Source organism: Pogoniulus pusillus, chromosome 11 (assembly GCF_015220805.1).
Source record: "Pogoniulus pusillus isolate bPogPus1 chromosome 11, bPogPus1.pri, whole genome shotgun sequence".
Taxonomy (NCBI): domain Eukaryota; kingdom Metazoa; phylum Chordata; class Aves; order Piciformes; family Lybiidae; genus Pogoniulus; species Pogoniulus pusillus.
Genome location: NC_087274.1, coordinates 30,052,135 through 30,066,336, shown reverse-complemented (window position 1 = coordinate 30,066,336; position 14,202 = coordinate 30,052,135). Strand labels below are relative to the sequence as shown.

The window sequence follows — 14,202 nt, the reverse complement described above, 5'->3', positions numbered from 1 at the left end:
GCCTGGAGAAGAGAAGGCTCTGGGGAAACCTAATAGCAGCCTTCCAGTACAGGAAGGGGGCTAGAAGAAGAATGGAGAGAGACTGTTTGCACTGTCCTGCAGTGACAGGACAAGGGACAATGGCTTCAAACTAGAGAAGATTTGGATTGGATATTAGGAACAGGCTCTAGAATATGAGGGTGGTGGAACATTGCAACAGGTTGCTCAGGGAGGTGGCTGGGGCTCCATCCCTGCAGATATTCAAGGTGATGCTTAACAGGACTCTGGACAACCTGATCTAGTTGAGGATGTCCCTGCTGACTGCAGAGGAGGTTGGACTGGATGAGCTTTGGAGGTCCCTTCCAACCCAGACCATTCTATGATTCTCTGACCATTCCCTGTGAGGTCACATGAGGACAGCACAATCACCCAGGCTGCAATCAAGCTCATCGTGGCAACTGCCTCACTGAGAGCAGCTGGTAAGGACCTCCACCTTACAACAGAGGCATTCTGCTCTGGGACAGGCAGGGAAAACACATCTCTGTGGAAAAGATGGCACCAAGCACATGTGGCCTGTTTACAGGGTGGGCAAAGAGGCAAAGCCACAGTGAAACCTCCCATGACAAAACACTTTACCCATGTGTGCAGCAGCTGGCCATTCCCACAGGGTAACTTCTCCCTCCACTCCCACAGCAGCAATATGGAGAGCACACAACTAGTCTTACAGCCCAGGCACATGAACAGGAGCTCCCAGCACAGCCTTCCCAACAGGACAATCTCTCTCTTCCCAGAGCTCAGGGATGGCTGCAGGAGCACACCTGCAGTTTTTTTCTCACTTTGCCTCCTTCACATCTCATCCTGCAGTCAGAGCTCTCTCTTTTTTCCCCTTGAGGCTTTTCTTCTCTCACTCCCTGCAATATTTTCATGTGTAAGCTCTCCAGGACTGAATCTCTTTCATGTTTTAGGGAAGCCCTGAGCAAAATGTCTGTGTTGCTAAGAACAAGGTAAAAGCTTGTAGGTTGTCTGCTCAGCATTAGAAACTCCCATCTGCCCTCCAGCACTGCCTCTCCCTCTGCTCACCTGGGAGCCTGGCATGAGAAATCCCACCTGCATCAGCTCTTCATGCAGGAACACCTGCTCAGTGCTGAACCCCAAGATCTGCAACCTTCAGAGCTTCCTCCCCTCCTGCCCATGGCAGTCAGCTACGTCCTCAAAACTATGGATGCCTTCCCACACAGGGAGCCCACCACACAGCCTTGGATCACACCCCAAGGGGATCAGAGGACAAAAAGGGTTAGTGACCCAGTGCTGAACTATAAACCCAGTGATCACATTCAGTCCTTTGACAGGTTCTTCTCAAAGTCCAAAGAGAGGCACCTGATGTGACCAGCAGACAAGAGAGGTGATTCTTCCCCTCTGCTCTGTGCTCCTGAAACCCCACCTGGAGGACTGCATCCAGTTCTGGGGCCCTCAGCACAAGAAAGACATGGAACTGTTGGAATGGATCCAAAGGAGGCCAAGAAGATGATCAGAGGGCTGAAGCACTTCCTCTGGGGGGACAAGCTGAGAGAGATGTGGCTGTTCAGCCTGGAGAAGGCTCCAGGAAGACCTCAGAGCAGCCTCCCAGTACCTGCCAGGGGCTACAGGAAAGCTGGGGAGGGATTTTTTACAACAGCTTGAAGTGATAGGACGAGAGGCAAAGGCTCTGAGCTTGAAGAGGGGAGATTGAGACTGAAGATTGACAGTGAAGGTGAGGACACTGGAACAGGTTGCTCAGGGAAGCTGTGGATGTCCCCTCCCTGGAGGTGTATGAAGCCAGGCCGGGTCAGGACTTCGAGTAACCTGGGCCAGTGTGAGGTGTCCCTGCCCATTGAGAGAGGATTAGAACTAAATGATCTTTAAGGACTCTTCCAGGCCAACCCATTCCATGACTCTAAGGGATGGTGTGAGCTCCCCACAACCATAAAGGGGACACTGAATCCAGCCTGCTCCGTCCCTGACAGCACAGAGCTCCTGCCAGCCTTAATCGACACAGGGCGTCCCTGGAGATCAGTGAGCAGGCAGCAGGGCACAAACTTCGAGCCCTCAAGTGCTTATCTTTATCTCAGGGCTACAGCTTCACCTATCAACTCCAGCAGCAGGCAGGCTTGAAGAGTTCTTGCTTCCTTGCATGCCCCCTACAGCTCCTCCCAGCTGGTTCTTGTGCCCCCAAAGCTGAGCTCCGAGCTCTCAGCCGTGCCTGGCCATGGAGGCACACAGTGAGCAAGGCACCAGAAATGGTCTGAGGCAAACCCCCACTGGTGTGTGAGCACACCCCAGCACATCTGAGGAGAGTTTTGCAATCCCAGGAAACACCAAGTCTGAAGTCTGCAGTGTCCTTAAGAAGGCCTGTCTGTGTAGTGCTGACAGCAGAAGTCATGGGACAGCCCAGGGACTGGATCCAGCTGAAAAACAGCCCTATAAAAGTAAGTGAGGACCTGCTGCCTGCTGCATGGGCTCCCAGACAGAGCTCTCTCACCCACAGCCACATCAGAACAGACAAGAATGGGACCAAGTCCTGCTGCATGGCCTCCCAGACAGAGCTCTCTCACCCATAGCCACGTCAGAACAGACAAGAATGGGACCAAGTCCTGCTGCATGGCCTCCCAGACCGAACTCTCTCACCCACAGCCACGTCAGAACAGACAAGAATGGGACCAAACCCTTCACTAGAAGCAGCACCTTCAACTTGTGTAAGGCACCCCTAAGACTATGTCCTCACAGGGGTGGAGAGTAGTTGTGCAAGAGAGGAAACAAGCAGTGGGAGATAGGACAACTGAGTGAAAATATCTACATGTGGTTTCACTGCTCAAGCCAGTGTCTTGCAAAATGAGGCTCTTTCCAGCTCCCTAGACTTTCCAGAAGGGTCTGTGATATTGAGGAGTTCAACCAAAGGCTTACCAAACATACTGAGGATGCACAACTTCCTGGCAGAGCCCACTGGGATCACAACTCTGACTGATTCCAAAACAGAAAATCCTGTTAGAAGAAGGTTGGAGATCAAAGCAGGAGGTTACACCTACATCCTGGAACATGCCAGCTGAACGTGAGCCAGCAGTGTGCTCAGGTAGCCAAGAAGGCCCACAGCATCCTGGCCTGGATCAGCAACAGTGTGGCCAGCAAGAGTGGGGAAGTGATTGTCCTGTTCTCAGCACTGGTGAGGCCACAGTGTGAGTACTGAGCTGAGTTTTGGGGCCCTCACTCCAAGAAGGACATTGAGGGGCTGGAGTGGGTCCAAAGGACGAAGCTGGTGAAGGATGTGGAGAACAGATCACAGTATCACAGTATCACAGTATCACCAAGGTTGGAAGAGACCTCACAGATCATCAAGTCCAAGCCTTTACCACAGAGCTCAAGGCCAGACCATGGCACCAAGTGCCACGTCCAGTCCTGCCTTGAACAGCTCCAGGGACGGCGACTCCACCACCTCCCCGGGCAGCCCATTCCAGTGTCCAATGACTCTCTCAGGGAAGAACTTTCTCCTCACCTCCAGCCTAAATCTCCCCTGGCGCAGCCTGAGGCTGTGTCCTCTTGTTCTGGAGCTGGCCACCTGAGAGAAGAGAGCAACCTCCTCCTGGCCACAACCACCCTTCAGGTAGTTGTAGACAGCAATAAGGTTACCCCTGAGCCTCCTCTTCTCCAGATGTGGTGAGGAGCAGCTGAGAGACCTGGGGGTGTGCAGCCTGCAGAAATGGAGGCTATGGGGAGACTCTCTTGCTCTCTACAGCTCCCTGAAAGTAGGCTGAGTCTAGGCCTTCTCCCTAGTAACAAGTGATAGGAGAGGAGGAAATGACCACAAGCTGCACCAAGGAAGGTTTAGGTTGAACATCAGAAGAAATCTCTTGACTGCAAGGGTTGTCAAGGCCTGTAACAGGCTGCCTAGGGGGATGGCTGAATCCCTAGATGTACTTCAAAGAGACAGAGGGATATGGTTTAGCAGCAGCCTTGGTAGAGTTATAGGATGGTTGGAATTGATGACCTTAAAGGTCAGTTCCAACCAAAAGGATTCCATGATTCTGTGCATGCCCATGGAGACAAGAGCTTCAACTCGGGTTCAGACACAAGAGGTCAGCACACTGGGGACTTATACCTGGGGAGAAAAAACCTTCCCTGCCTGCCCTGCACAATGAACTAAACTGAGCAGAACTCAGGAAGAGAAAAATGCTCCTGCCTCAGCTTAGGGCCAGGCCAGACCTACCTGCTGAGCTTCACACCTGGCATTTTCTGGATGCATTTGCTGCAAGGCAGCTTTAGCAGGTACTTGACAGCAGCAAGGTCACAAACCAAATTGCTTTATGATTTTATTTCCCTTCCCTCTCCTCCAATGTGCAAACAGCATCATATCCTGTCCAATCTTTCAGCCATTCCAAGCATGCCAGCAGCCTATGCTGCTAAATGCCACTCAGCTCAATCTGGAGGACACACTTCACAGTATCACAGTATCACAGTATCACCAAGGTTGGAAGAGACCTCACAGATCATCAAGTCCAACCCTTTACCACAGAGCTCAAGGCCAGACCATGGCACCAAGTGCCACGTCCAGTCCTGCCTTGAACAGCTCCAGGGACGGCGACTCCACCACCTCCCCGGGCAGCCCATTCCAGTGTCCAATGACTCTCTCAGGGAAGAACTTTCTCCTCACCTCCAGCCTAAATCTCCCCTGGCACAGCCTGAGGCTGTGTCCTCTCGTTCTGGTGCTGGCCACCTGAGAGAAGAGAGCAACCTCCTCCTGGCCACAACCACCCCTCAGGTAGTTGTAGACAGCAATAAGGTCACCCCTGAGCCTCCTCTTCTCCAGGCTAACCAATCCCAGCTCCCTCAGCCTCTCCTCGTAGGGCTGTGCTCAAGGCCTCTCCCCAGCCTCGTCGCCCTTCTCTGGACACGCTCAAGCATCTCAATGTCCCTCCTAAACTGGGGGGCCCAGAACTGAACACAGTACTCAAGGTGTGGTCTAACCAGTGCAGAGTACAGGGGCAGAATGACCTCCCTGCTCCTGCTGGCCACACCATTCCTGATGCAGGCCAGGATGCCACTGGCTCTCTTGGCCACCTGGGCACACTGCTGGCTCATGTTCAGGCAGGTATCAATCAGCACCTCCAGATCCCTCTCTGTCTGGCTGCTCTCCAGCCACTCCCACCCCAGCCTGTATCTCTGCATGGGGTTGTTGTAGCCAAAGTGCAGCACCCTGCACTTGGAGCTATTGAACCCCATCCCATTGGACTCTGCCCATCTGTCCAGGCGGTCAAGGTCCTGCTGCAGAGCCCTTCTGCCCTCCAACCCAGCCACATCTGCCCCCAGCTTGGTGTCATCTGCACACTTGCTGATGACTGACTCCATGCCCTCATCCAGATCACCTCTGAAGATGTTAAAGAGGATGGGGCCCAGCACTGATCCCTGAGGGACACCACTAGTGACAGCTGCCAGCTGGATGTGGCACCATTCACCACCACTCTCCGGGCTCGGCCCTCCAGCCAGTTCCTAACCCAGCACAGAGTGTTGCCATCCAAGCCATGGGCTGACAGCTTAGCCAGCAGTTTGCTGTGGGGGACAGTGTCAAAGGCCTTGCTGAAGTCCAGAGAGACCACATCCACAGGCTCCCCACATCCACCAAGCAGTCACCTGATCATAGAAGGAGATCAGGTTGGAGAGGCAGGATCTGCCCTTCCTAATCCACTTCAGAGAAAGCTGGCACGGTGCAGAGCAATGAACACTGAAGGAATGAAGAAATCACCACCACCATCACCCTCCTCCTTTCTTCAGAAGTTACCTGTGGCCATTTGGTTCATTTGCTTCGTCAGACAGGAAAACAAATATTGTCTTACTACTTAAAAGGTAGTTCCTGCCTTTGAACTCAGCAGGTCAAAAAAAATAACTAAATAAAGACAAAATGGATTTTAATGACACTTCCAAGCTGTTGTAAAGACTGTTCAGGTCTTTAAAGGCCTGCTGGAGAAAAGAAGCTCAAGAGACCAAACTCAGAGATTCCCCACAAGCTGAAATCATCTCTGTTGACACCAACACAGCTCTCTGGGCTCCCCACAGCTGAGAATCTGCCTCGCTCATTGTGACTTCCACCTTGTAGCTGATCTGCTGCTCCTTCCCGCTGTCCCCCTACTCTGAGGAGTCAGAGGAATGTGGTCTGGGAGGAGGACATGGAATAAAGCTCTGAAGAAGGAATGTCACAACCAAAGCCTTGTGTAAAACACTATTCTGTGGCTGCAAAATCTCTTTCCCTCAGAGCCAGCAAGCTCCAGCTGCCATCTTTTCGAGTTACTCAAGAGCATTAACAATTGCTGTCTTGTTTTACCAAGACTTACAGGGCAGCCTGGGAGCACAAAATTTCCCTGAAGTAGCTCAGGGCTCAAACTCCAGTGGCTGCAGGAATTTTGACCCTTCTTGCATTACTTTGGGGCTGGAGAGATGCACAAGCAAGGCATTAGCAGCAGTGCAGCCAGCACAACCAGGGCAGTACTCCCCCGCACTCAGCACTGATGAGGCTGCACCTTGCCTACTGGGTTCAGTTTTGGCCCACTCCAAGAAGGACATTGAAGGGCTGGAGCAGGTCCAGAGAAGGGGAAGGAAGCTGGGGAAGGGTCTGGAGAACAGGGCTGGTGAGGAGCAGCTGAGGGAACTGGGGGTGTGCTGCCTGCAGAAAAGGAGGCTGAGGAGAGACCTCATTGCTCTCTGCAACTCCCTAAAAGGGAGGTCAGAGCAAGGTCAGGGTCAGTCTCTTCTCCCAAGGAACAAGCAATAGGACAAGAGGAAATGGCCTCAAGTTGTGCCAAGGGTGGTTTAAGTCAGACATGAGGAACAACTACTTCCCTAAATAGGGTTGTCAAGCCCTGAAATAGGCTGCTCAGGGCAGTGGTGGAGTCCCCATTCCTGGAGAAATTTAAAAGCTGTGTGGATGTGTGCTGAGGGATGTGGTCTAGTGGTAGACTTGGTAGTGCTGAGTTTATGCTGGACTCAATGACCTTAGAAGTCTTTTTCATCTTAAATGATACTACTGCTCTTACTGTAAGCTTATCTTGCTACCTTCAAAGCACTCCAGGCCTTCCTCAGCACCAAGGGACCACATATCCCTGGCTCCACGAGGTCACAAAACAAAAGCTCCAGGAGCCACAAATAAAAGAAGAAAGCACACCAAAGTTGCACTTAGAACCAAGGATGTGATTGAAATTCAAAGCAACATGACTTTGGAAAAAGCCTGCTGCAGTTAAAGATCTCCAGAGGCAAAGGTGAGCAAAACACACAGTGTATCTTCCAAAGCCAAGGGCTGTGTGATAGATTCAAGGAATGGGTTGGGTTGGAAGGGATCTTAAAGATCATCCAGTTCCAACCCCTCTGCTCATGGGCAAGGACACCTCCCACTAGCCCAGGCTGCTCAAGGTCCTGTCCAACTTGGCCTTGAACACCTCCAGTAAGTGGGGGGCATCCACAACCTCCCTGGGCAATGAGTTCCCGTTTCACACAGACACACAGAAACAGTCAGGTTGGCAAAGCCCCTCAGGATCACCAAGTGCAGCTGATATCCCTACACTACAAAGCTCACCCTAAACCATATCCCCAAGCACCACATCCAAATGACTTTTAAACCCATCCAGGCTTGGTAACCTCACCACCTCCCTGGGCAGCTCATGCCAGTGCCTGACCACTCTTGCTGGGAAAATATTTTTGCTAATGTCCAGTCTAAACCTACCCAGTGGCAGCTTGAGGCCATTCCCTCTTGTTCTGTCACTATTTCCCTGTTAGAAGAGACCAGCACCAACCTCTCCACAACCTCCTTTCAGGTAGCTGTAGGCAGCCATGAGGTTTCCCCTCAGCCTCCTCTTTTTCAAACCATTCTCAGCTCCTTCAGTCGCTCCTCATAAGATTTATTCTCCAGGCCCTTCCCCAACTTCCTTGCCCTCCTCTGCACTGGCTCCAGCACCTCCACATCCCTCTTGTAATGAGATGCCCAAACCTGAGCCCAATACTCAAGGTGTGGCCACACCAGAGCATCATTCAATGACACAATCACCTCCCTGCTCCTGCTGGACAACAGCATTTCTAATCCCAGCCAGGATGCCATTGGCTTTCTTTGCCTCCTGGGCACACTGCTGGATCATATTCAGTGCTTGCTCATATTCAGCCATTTCTCACCACCCTGATTGTAAGGTATTTCTTCCCACTCTCCAGTCATGGTGCTGTCAGGTTCAGCCTCCCAGCAGGCCACTGTAAACCACCTGTGCAACAGCTGAGGTGGCCAGCGTGGAGCTGCTGGTTGGGTCCCTGCCGCCAGCACTGTTCCTGCAGCCCAATCTCAAAGGCACTGGCCCTGGTACTCAAAGCCTTCTGAATAAAGGATGTGCTGTATATTTTGGTGATCACCAGAGTCTGTACTCTTTGTGGAGATCCTGGCACACTCTGGACAGGTGCAGGTGAAGGTCAGTGTCAGCATCTTCATGAAGAGCACAGACCTTAAACAGCCAAAAAGCAATGCCACCGCAACACTGACTGATGATATCCTGCTTAAGAAAAGACTTGTATGCATCAAGCTGAACTTCAAGAGGCCATACTACAGGTTGCAGTGAACTCTTGGAGGGCAGAAGGAATATTTGAACCTCCAGGTCCCCCAAAATCTGTTCACAGCCATCCAGAGACAAAAGCAGGACACCAAACTCCTATTCTTACGAAACCACTCTGCAGAGCAGAGCCACACAGCACCTGCACCACATCCATTTTTCAGGTGCTACAACACACATGGTGCTAACTAGAGTTTTCTTTTCCCAGTAGTTCATATTCCCATCCACACTGCTTCTAGAATCCTCTCTAACAATACAAAGAAACCACAGAAATATTAGACTCAAACAAAAAAGCAAAGATTTGTACCCAATTTCCATGGTGACCACTCCAAACCCAAGGGATATCACTCTGCATTCATCCATGTGCCCTCCATATGGAGCATGGAAAACCTGGACACATCCAAGCCTCAACAAAAGCTGATGAAAATGGGACACATCATCAAAGTGGTTGCATTTTTTCCTGGAACACAACACTGATGAAACAGGGTCTGGAAACACCACAACATTTTGTGGTGCCATCTGTTGAACTACTCATTTCTCAGGTGTTCACAGCACACGGAATCAGCTGCATCCATAGTATTGTGGTTGTGCCTCCATCCCCTCATCACAGACCTCCTAGGACACTTGGTGTGCAAGAGGACTTAGAATCATAGAATCAACCAGGTGGGAAGAGATCTCCAAGATCATCCAGTGCAACCTAGCACCCAGCCCTGCCCAATCAACCAGACCATGGCACTAAGTGCCTCAGCCAGGCTTTGCTTCAACACCTCCAGGGATGGTGACTCCACCACCTCCCTGGGCAGCCCATTCCAATGCCAATCACTCTCTCTGCCAACAACTTCATAACAACATCCAGCCTAGACCTCCCCTGGCACAACTTGAGGCTGTGTCCCCTTGTTCTGTTGCTGCTTGCCTGGCAGAAGAGACCAACCCCACCTGGCTACAGCCTCCCTTCAGGGAGTTGTAGACAGCAATGAGCTCTGCCCTGAGCCTCCTCTTTTGCAGGCTACACACTCCCAGCTCCCTCAGCCTCTCCTCACAGGGCTCTGCTCCAGGCCTCTCACCAGCTTCATTGCCCTCCTCTGGACACCTTCCAGCACCTCAACATCTCTCTTGAATGGAGGAGCCCAGAACTGGACACAGCACTCAAGGGGTGGCCTGACCAGTGCTGAGTATAGGGGCAGAATAACCTCCCTTGTCCTACTGGCCACACTGCTCCTGAGCCAGCCCAGGATGCCATTGGCTCTCTTGGCCACCTGGGCACACTGCTGCCTCATCTTCAGATACTATCTACCAGTACCCCCAGGTCCCTTTCTTCCTGGCTGCTCTCCAGCCACCCTGTCCCTAGTCAGTAGGTGCTGCTTGGGGTTGTTGTTGGCAAAGTGTAGAACCCTGCACTTGGCCTTGTTAAATCTCATCCCATTGGCCTCTACCCACCCATCCAGCCTGGCAAGGTCCTTCTGCAGGGCTCTCCTACCCTTCAACAGATTGACACCTGCTCCTAGCTTGAATCCACCATCCAGGACAGAGCACCTTACTCCTCAGCCATGGGCACATCCCTCACATCACTACAGTGCTACAGATTCATGTTTGCACTTAAGTAGAGGAGAGCAGATCCTTAGATGCTCTGTTGAAAAGGAAGAGTTCAAACCCATTCTTCACTCTATTTCCAAGAGGCAATCTTTATACCTCTTTAATTTATTGTTCACTACTCTGACAACACTTTAGCTCACCAAAGCAGCTCAAGAAAAATCAGCTATTTAATTTCCATAGACTTGACTTCATTAACTTCTGGAGAAGCCTAATGTTTGTGGCTGCCGGGAAAGGGCATTTCTACATTCTTCCATTTTCTGGTCTGTTAATTACAGAGACTGAGAGAAGGAGACAGCAGTTAGGTTTGTGAAATATAAGAGGCTGTGTTTCAATCTTCCTCAGAGGCAAGGAGAAAATAATTTCTACTCCTTTATTTTTGATGTAACCCAATTACACCAAGCAAACCCACCTACTTCAGCAGTCAGCATCATCGTTCTCCTTAGACCCTCATGTGGGCTAGCAGGAAAATAGTTGGAGAACTTCAGATTTTGTTAGAAGGGATGACAGGCAGAGAAAACAAAAAGCAATATAACTGGTGCTGAGAGGACATTTTCGCAGCAGGAGCAGGAATACACAACGTGCAGGAACAACTTCCCACCTTCTGAGGGAGAGATGAGTAGGAGTCCACTACCTTCAGCAGACAGAGGACTGTGCAGAATCCAATCATGCTTCTTGACTAAGGTGGAGACCAGTACAAGAGCACCTTTTAGACCAAAGGGTCCTGTAGGGAGCCCACAAACTGCTAAGTCCCCTGATTGTGAGGAATGTTAGCAATTTGACGGAGCTCTCCAAACGCTACCTCAATTTCTCCAACCCCTCAAAGCCAACGGAGATTCCCCAACTCCAGGAAAAATCTGTTTCAGAGACACCAAAATGAGCTTGGGCACATTTAGGTGGCAGAGACGTATCAGAGAGAAAGCCTTCGATGTGAAAAGTAGAGAGGATTTATCCAGGAGTGCTTTCAGCAGTGGCAGAGGGGAGGACAGAGGCTCCCAGGATGTGTGGAGTGTTTGTGGTGCTCCAGCCACACACTCCACCACTTCGAGAATGTGCAGCACAAAGCAGCACAGCTCAAGAGCAGCTGCTTCACACACCCAAAGGATGGAGCAGGACAAATGACCACGGCACCCAACATCAGCCAGCATTTTCAGGACTAACAAATGCAGGTCTATGCTCCTATTTCAATGTACTGTGTGGCCAAAATACCAGCCTGATGCTCCTCTAAACCCAAAGATGCCCAGGTAAGCATTTGAGCAGCTATGCAATGACTTAGATCCAGGCACTGAGCCAGACCCAAGACCATCAGTTTCTTGCCAACTCAGTAGTCATCCAAATCTCTTTTCCCAGTCCAGCTCCACAACAGGAGCACAAGGGAAAGGCAGCACTGTCTTTTTTAGAGGCTGAAACTACAGACCTTGCTGAACAATGCTGTACATGTGTTCCACAGCAGTGCCATAAAAGATTAGTAAGAGCTGGGCTAACAATCTGGAAAGGGAAAAGGACCTAGGAGAGCAAAACGCTATCACTAAGTCAATAAAACATTCGTAGAAGACCGAAAACACAGGAGCGTTCTTGCACAACGAGCAGAAACGCTCCGAGGCTGATTTCTCCTCCTCCACTAAACCTGTCTGGTAACTCCCGGGAACAGGACTGTGTCGTACAGGCTGGGAGGGAAAAGTGGATCAACAGGGTGAGCTAAGGACAGAGCTCTGGGCTCAGCTCTGCCTGTGCAGGACGGCGGCGTGGCTGTGTTAGCCGATACATATGGTTTCACTTCGACCTAAAGCTTGTGTTTACATCTCATGTATCAGGGCAATTACAGCTGGCCCCGGCGCTGCGTTTCAGCCAGCGCTGCCTATACAGCACGGAAGGGATTCGCAGGGCCGGGCAGCGAGCAAGGATCCAGCAAAGCAGCTGTAGTTCTGAGGCTGTAGGGAGTAAACTGCTAAAAAGCTTTGTTCTGAGGTCAGGTCTGGTAACTGATAAATGACGTCGTGCATCTCACGACTACAGGTCCAGGACGAACCCTTCACCCACAGCGGCGATTTAAAAGCCAGCACAGTCGCGCAGAAGTCAGTGGATGTGAGTGGAAGCAGGGGGCGGGATGAAGTGCCAAGCCCCCGGTTACTGTAGCAGCTTTGGATGAGCGAGCAGCAGCAGAAGGCGAATGAACTGCGAGTTTTGGCAGCTCGTCGGCTCCATGCCACCTCCCGCATCAGACCAGGGCGACTCTCCTACTTAACCTTCTTGCTCTTCGTGCCCTCACCTGGCAGGCTGGGGCAGGGGAAGCGGAGAGCCGTGCGGCCGCGCATCGTCTGCGGGTGCGAGGCTGAGACAACCGCACCGAGAGCACACAACACCCGCAAACACCCCAACACACCTACCCCCTCAGCAGCTGCTCTGATCCTCTCCCCCAGACACACAGCAGGGGACACAACCGCCCCACCACCCCCCGTGCGCCCCACTTGTGCTGGGCGCAGCTCCCGCCGCGGGCTGGGGGGCCGAGGAACGAGGGTGGCACGTTGCTGAGGCGGCGGCATGAAGCTGCCTGTGTGGGAGGGGGCAGCCCCCCGAGGCAAACGGCACCCGCTCTGCCCCACGGCCACCACCACCCTCTCCCCACCGCAGGCTGGAAACCCTCCTGGGCACGTCGTGCGGAGGGCAGAGTGGGCTGCCCACGGCGCCGAGGTGGGCGCTGGCTTCCCCCCACCCGCAGGTGACAGGCCGGGCGCGGCAGGTGCCCGCCGAGGGCAGGACGCAGGGGCCGGGGAGCCGAGACGGCCGTGCCCGCTCCCCGAGGGGGACGCCCCGGCCGGCGGCGGGCAGGGAGCCGCCGGGCCGCCGCCTGGCTCCGCGCCTCGTACCTCTCTCTGCGGTGGCCGGAGGAGACGGGGTCTCGCCGCCCGCCCGGCTCGCCTCAGCGCCTCGCTCCCCTCCCCGCGGCTCAGCGGCTCCCGGCGCGGCGGCTGCGGCTGCTGGCACTGCGGGCCGAGAACCAGCGCCGGCCTGTTTTCCAGCCGCCTCCCCCTCGGCCCGCCCCGGCTCCGCCTCAAGGATCGCCCCGCTGCCTCCTCCTCCTTCCCTGCCTCCTCCTCCTCAGGCGCTCCAGCGCGGCGCGGCCTGCGGGCGGCTGCGGTGTCGCCCTGCGCAGGCCAGGGAGAGCAGCCAGCCTACCCCCCCCGAACGCCACAGCCTCGCCATTAGCGAGTGCCGAGGTGCCATGAGTACATCCTGCCCGGGGGCTGGGGAGCCTCGGCTCCTTCTTTAGGACAGGCCTGCTAGGGGAAAGCGCTGGAGATCATAGAACCATTGCACGGGTTGGGCTGGAAAGGACCTTAAGGGTCAGCCGGTTCCAATCCCTTGCAGCCAGCAGAACACCTTCCCCGCATCCTGGTGCTGACCCTCAGTGCCCCTCGGACATACCAGCCTGGCTGATGCGGGATGGACACTCGTAACTAGCCAGGTGGGGGGTGGCCTCTTCTCCCAGGCAACCAGCAATAGAACAAGGGGACACAGTCTCAAGTTGTGCCAGGGTAGGTCTAGGCTGGATGTTAGGAGGAAGTTGTTGTCAGAGAGAGTGATTGGCATTGGAATGGGCTGCCCAGGGAGGTGGTGGAGGCACCGTCCCAGGGGGTCTTCAAGAAAAGCCTGGCTGAGGCACTTGGTGCCATGGTCTGGTTGATTGGACAGGGCTGGGTGCTAGGTTGGACTGGATGATCTTGGAGGTCTCTTCCAACCTGGTTGATTCTATGATTCTATGATTCTAACTAGCTGTAAGTTAGGGAGATTCAGACTAGAGAGAAGGCAGAAACGTTTGACACTGAAGGTGCACTGGCCCAGGCTGCCCAGGCTGCCCAGGCAGGTGCTAGATGCCCCATTCCTGGAACCATTCCAGGTCAAGTTGGACAAGGCTGTGAGCATCCTGCTCTGGTTGAAGATGTCCTTGCTGACTGCAGCAGGGTTGAACAAGATGACCAAGGGGATCTTTAAGATCACGGAGTCCAGTCATTAACCCAGCACTGCCAGA

The 14,202-nt window shown here is 53.2% G+C and overlaps 1 protein-coding gene across 1 annotated transcript in view; it reads right to left on the bottom strand.

Moving 5' to 3' along the window:
- The window catches only part of SMOX (spermine oxidase), an 80,154-nt gene extending 66,970 nt beyond the window's left edge, over positions 1–13,184 (bottom strand). The window contains exon 1 of the mRNA XM_064151659.1: positions 13,040–13,184. The gene's annotated coding sequence lies outside the window, so the exon portion shown is untranslated. The remainder of the gene's footprint in view (positions 1–13,039) is intronic.
- Between the last annotated feature and the right edge of the window lie 1,018 nt (positions 13,185–14,202).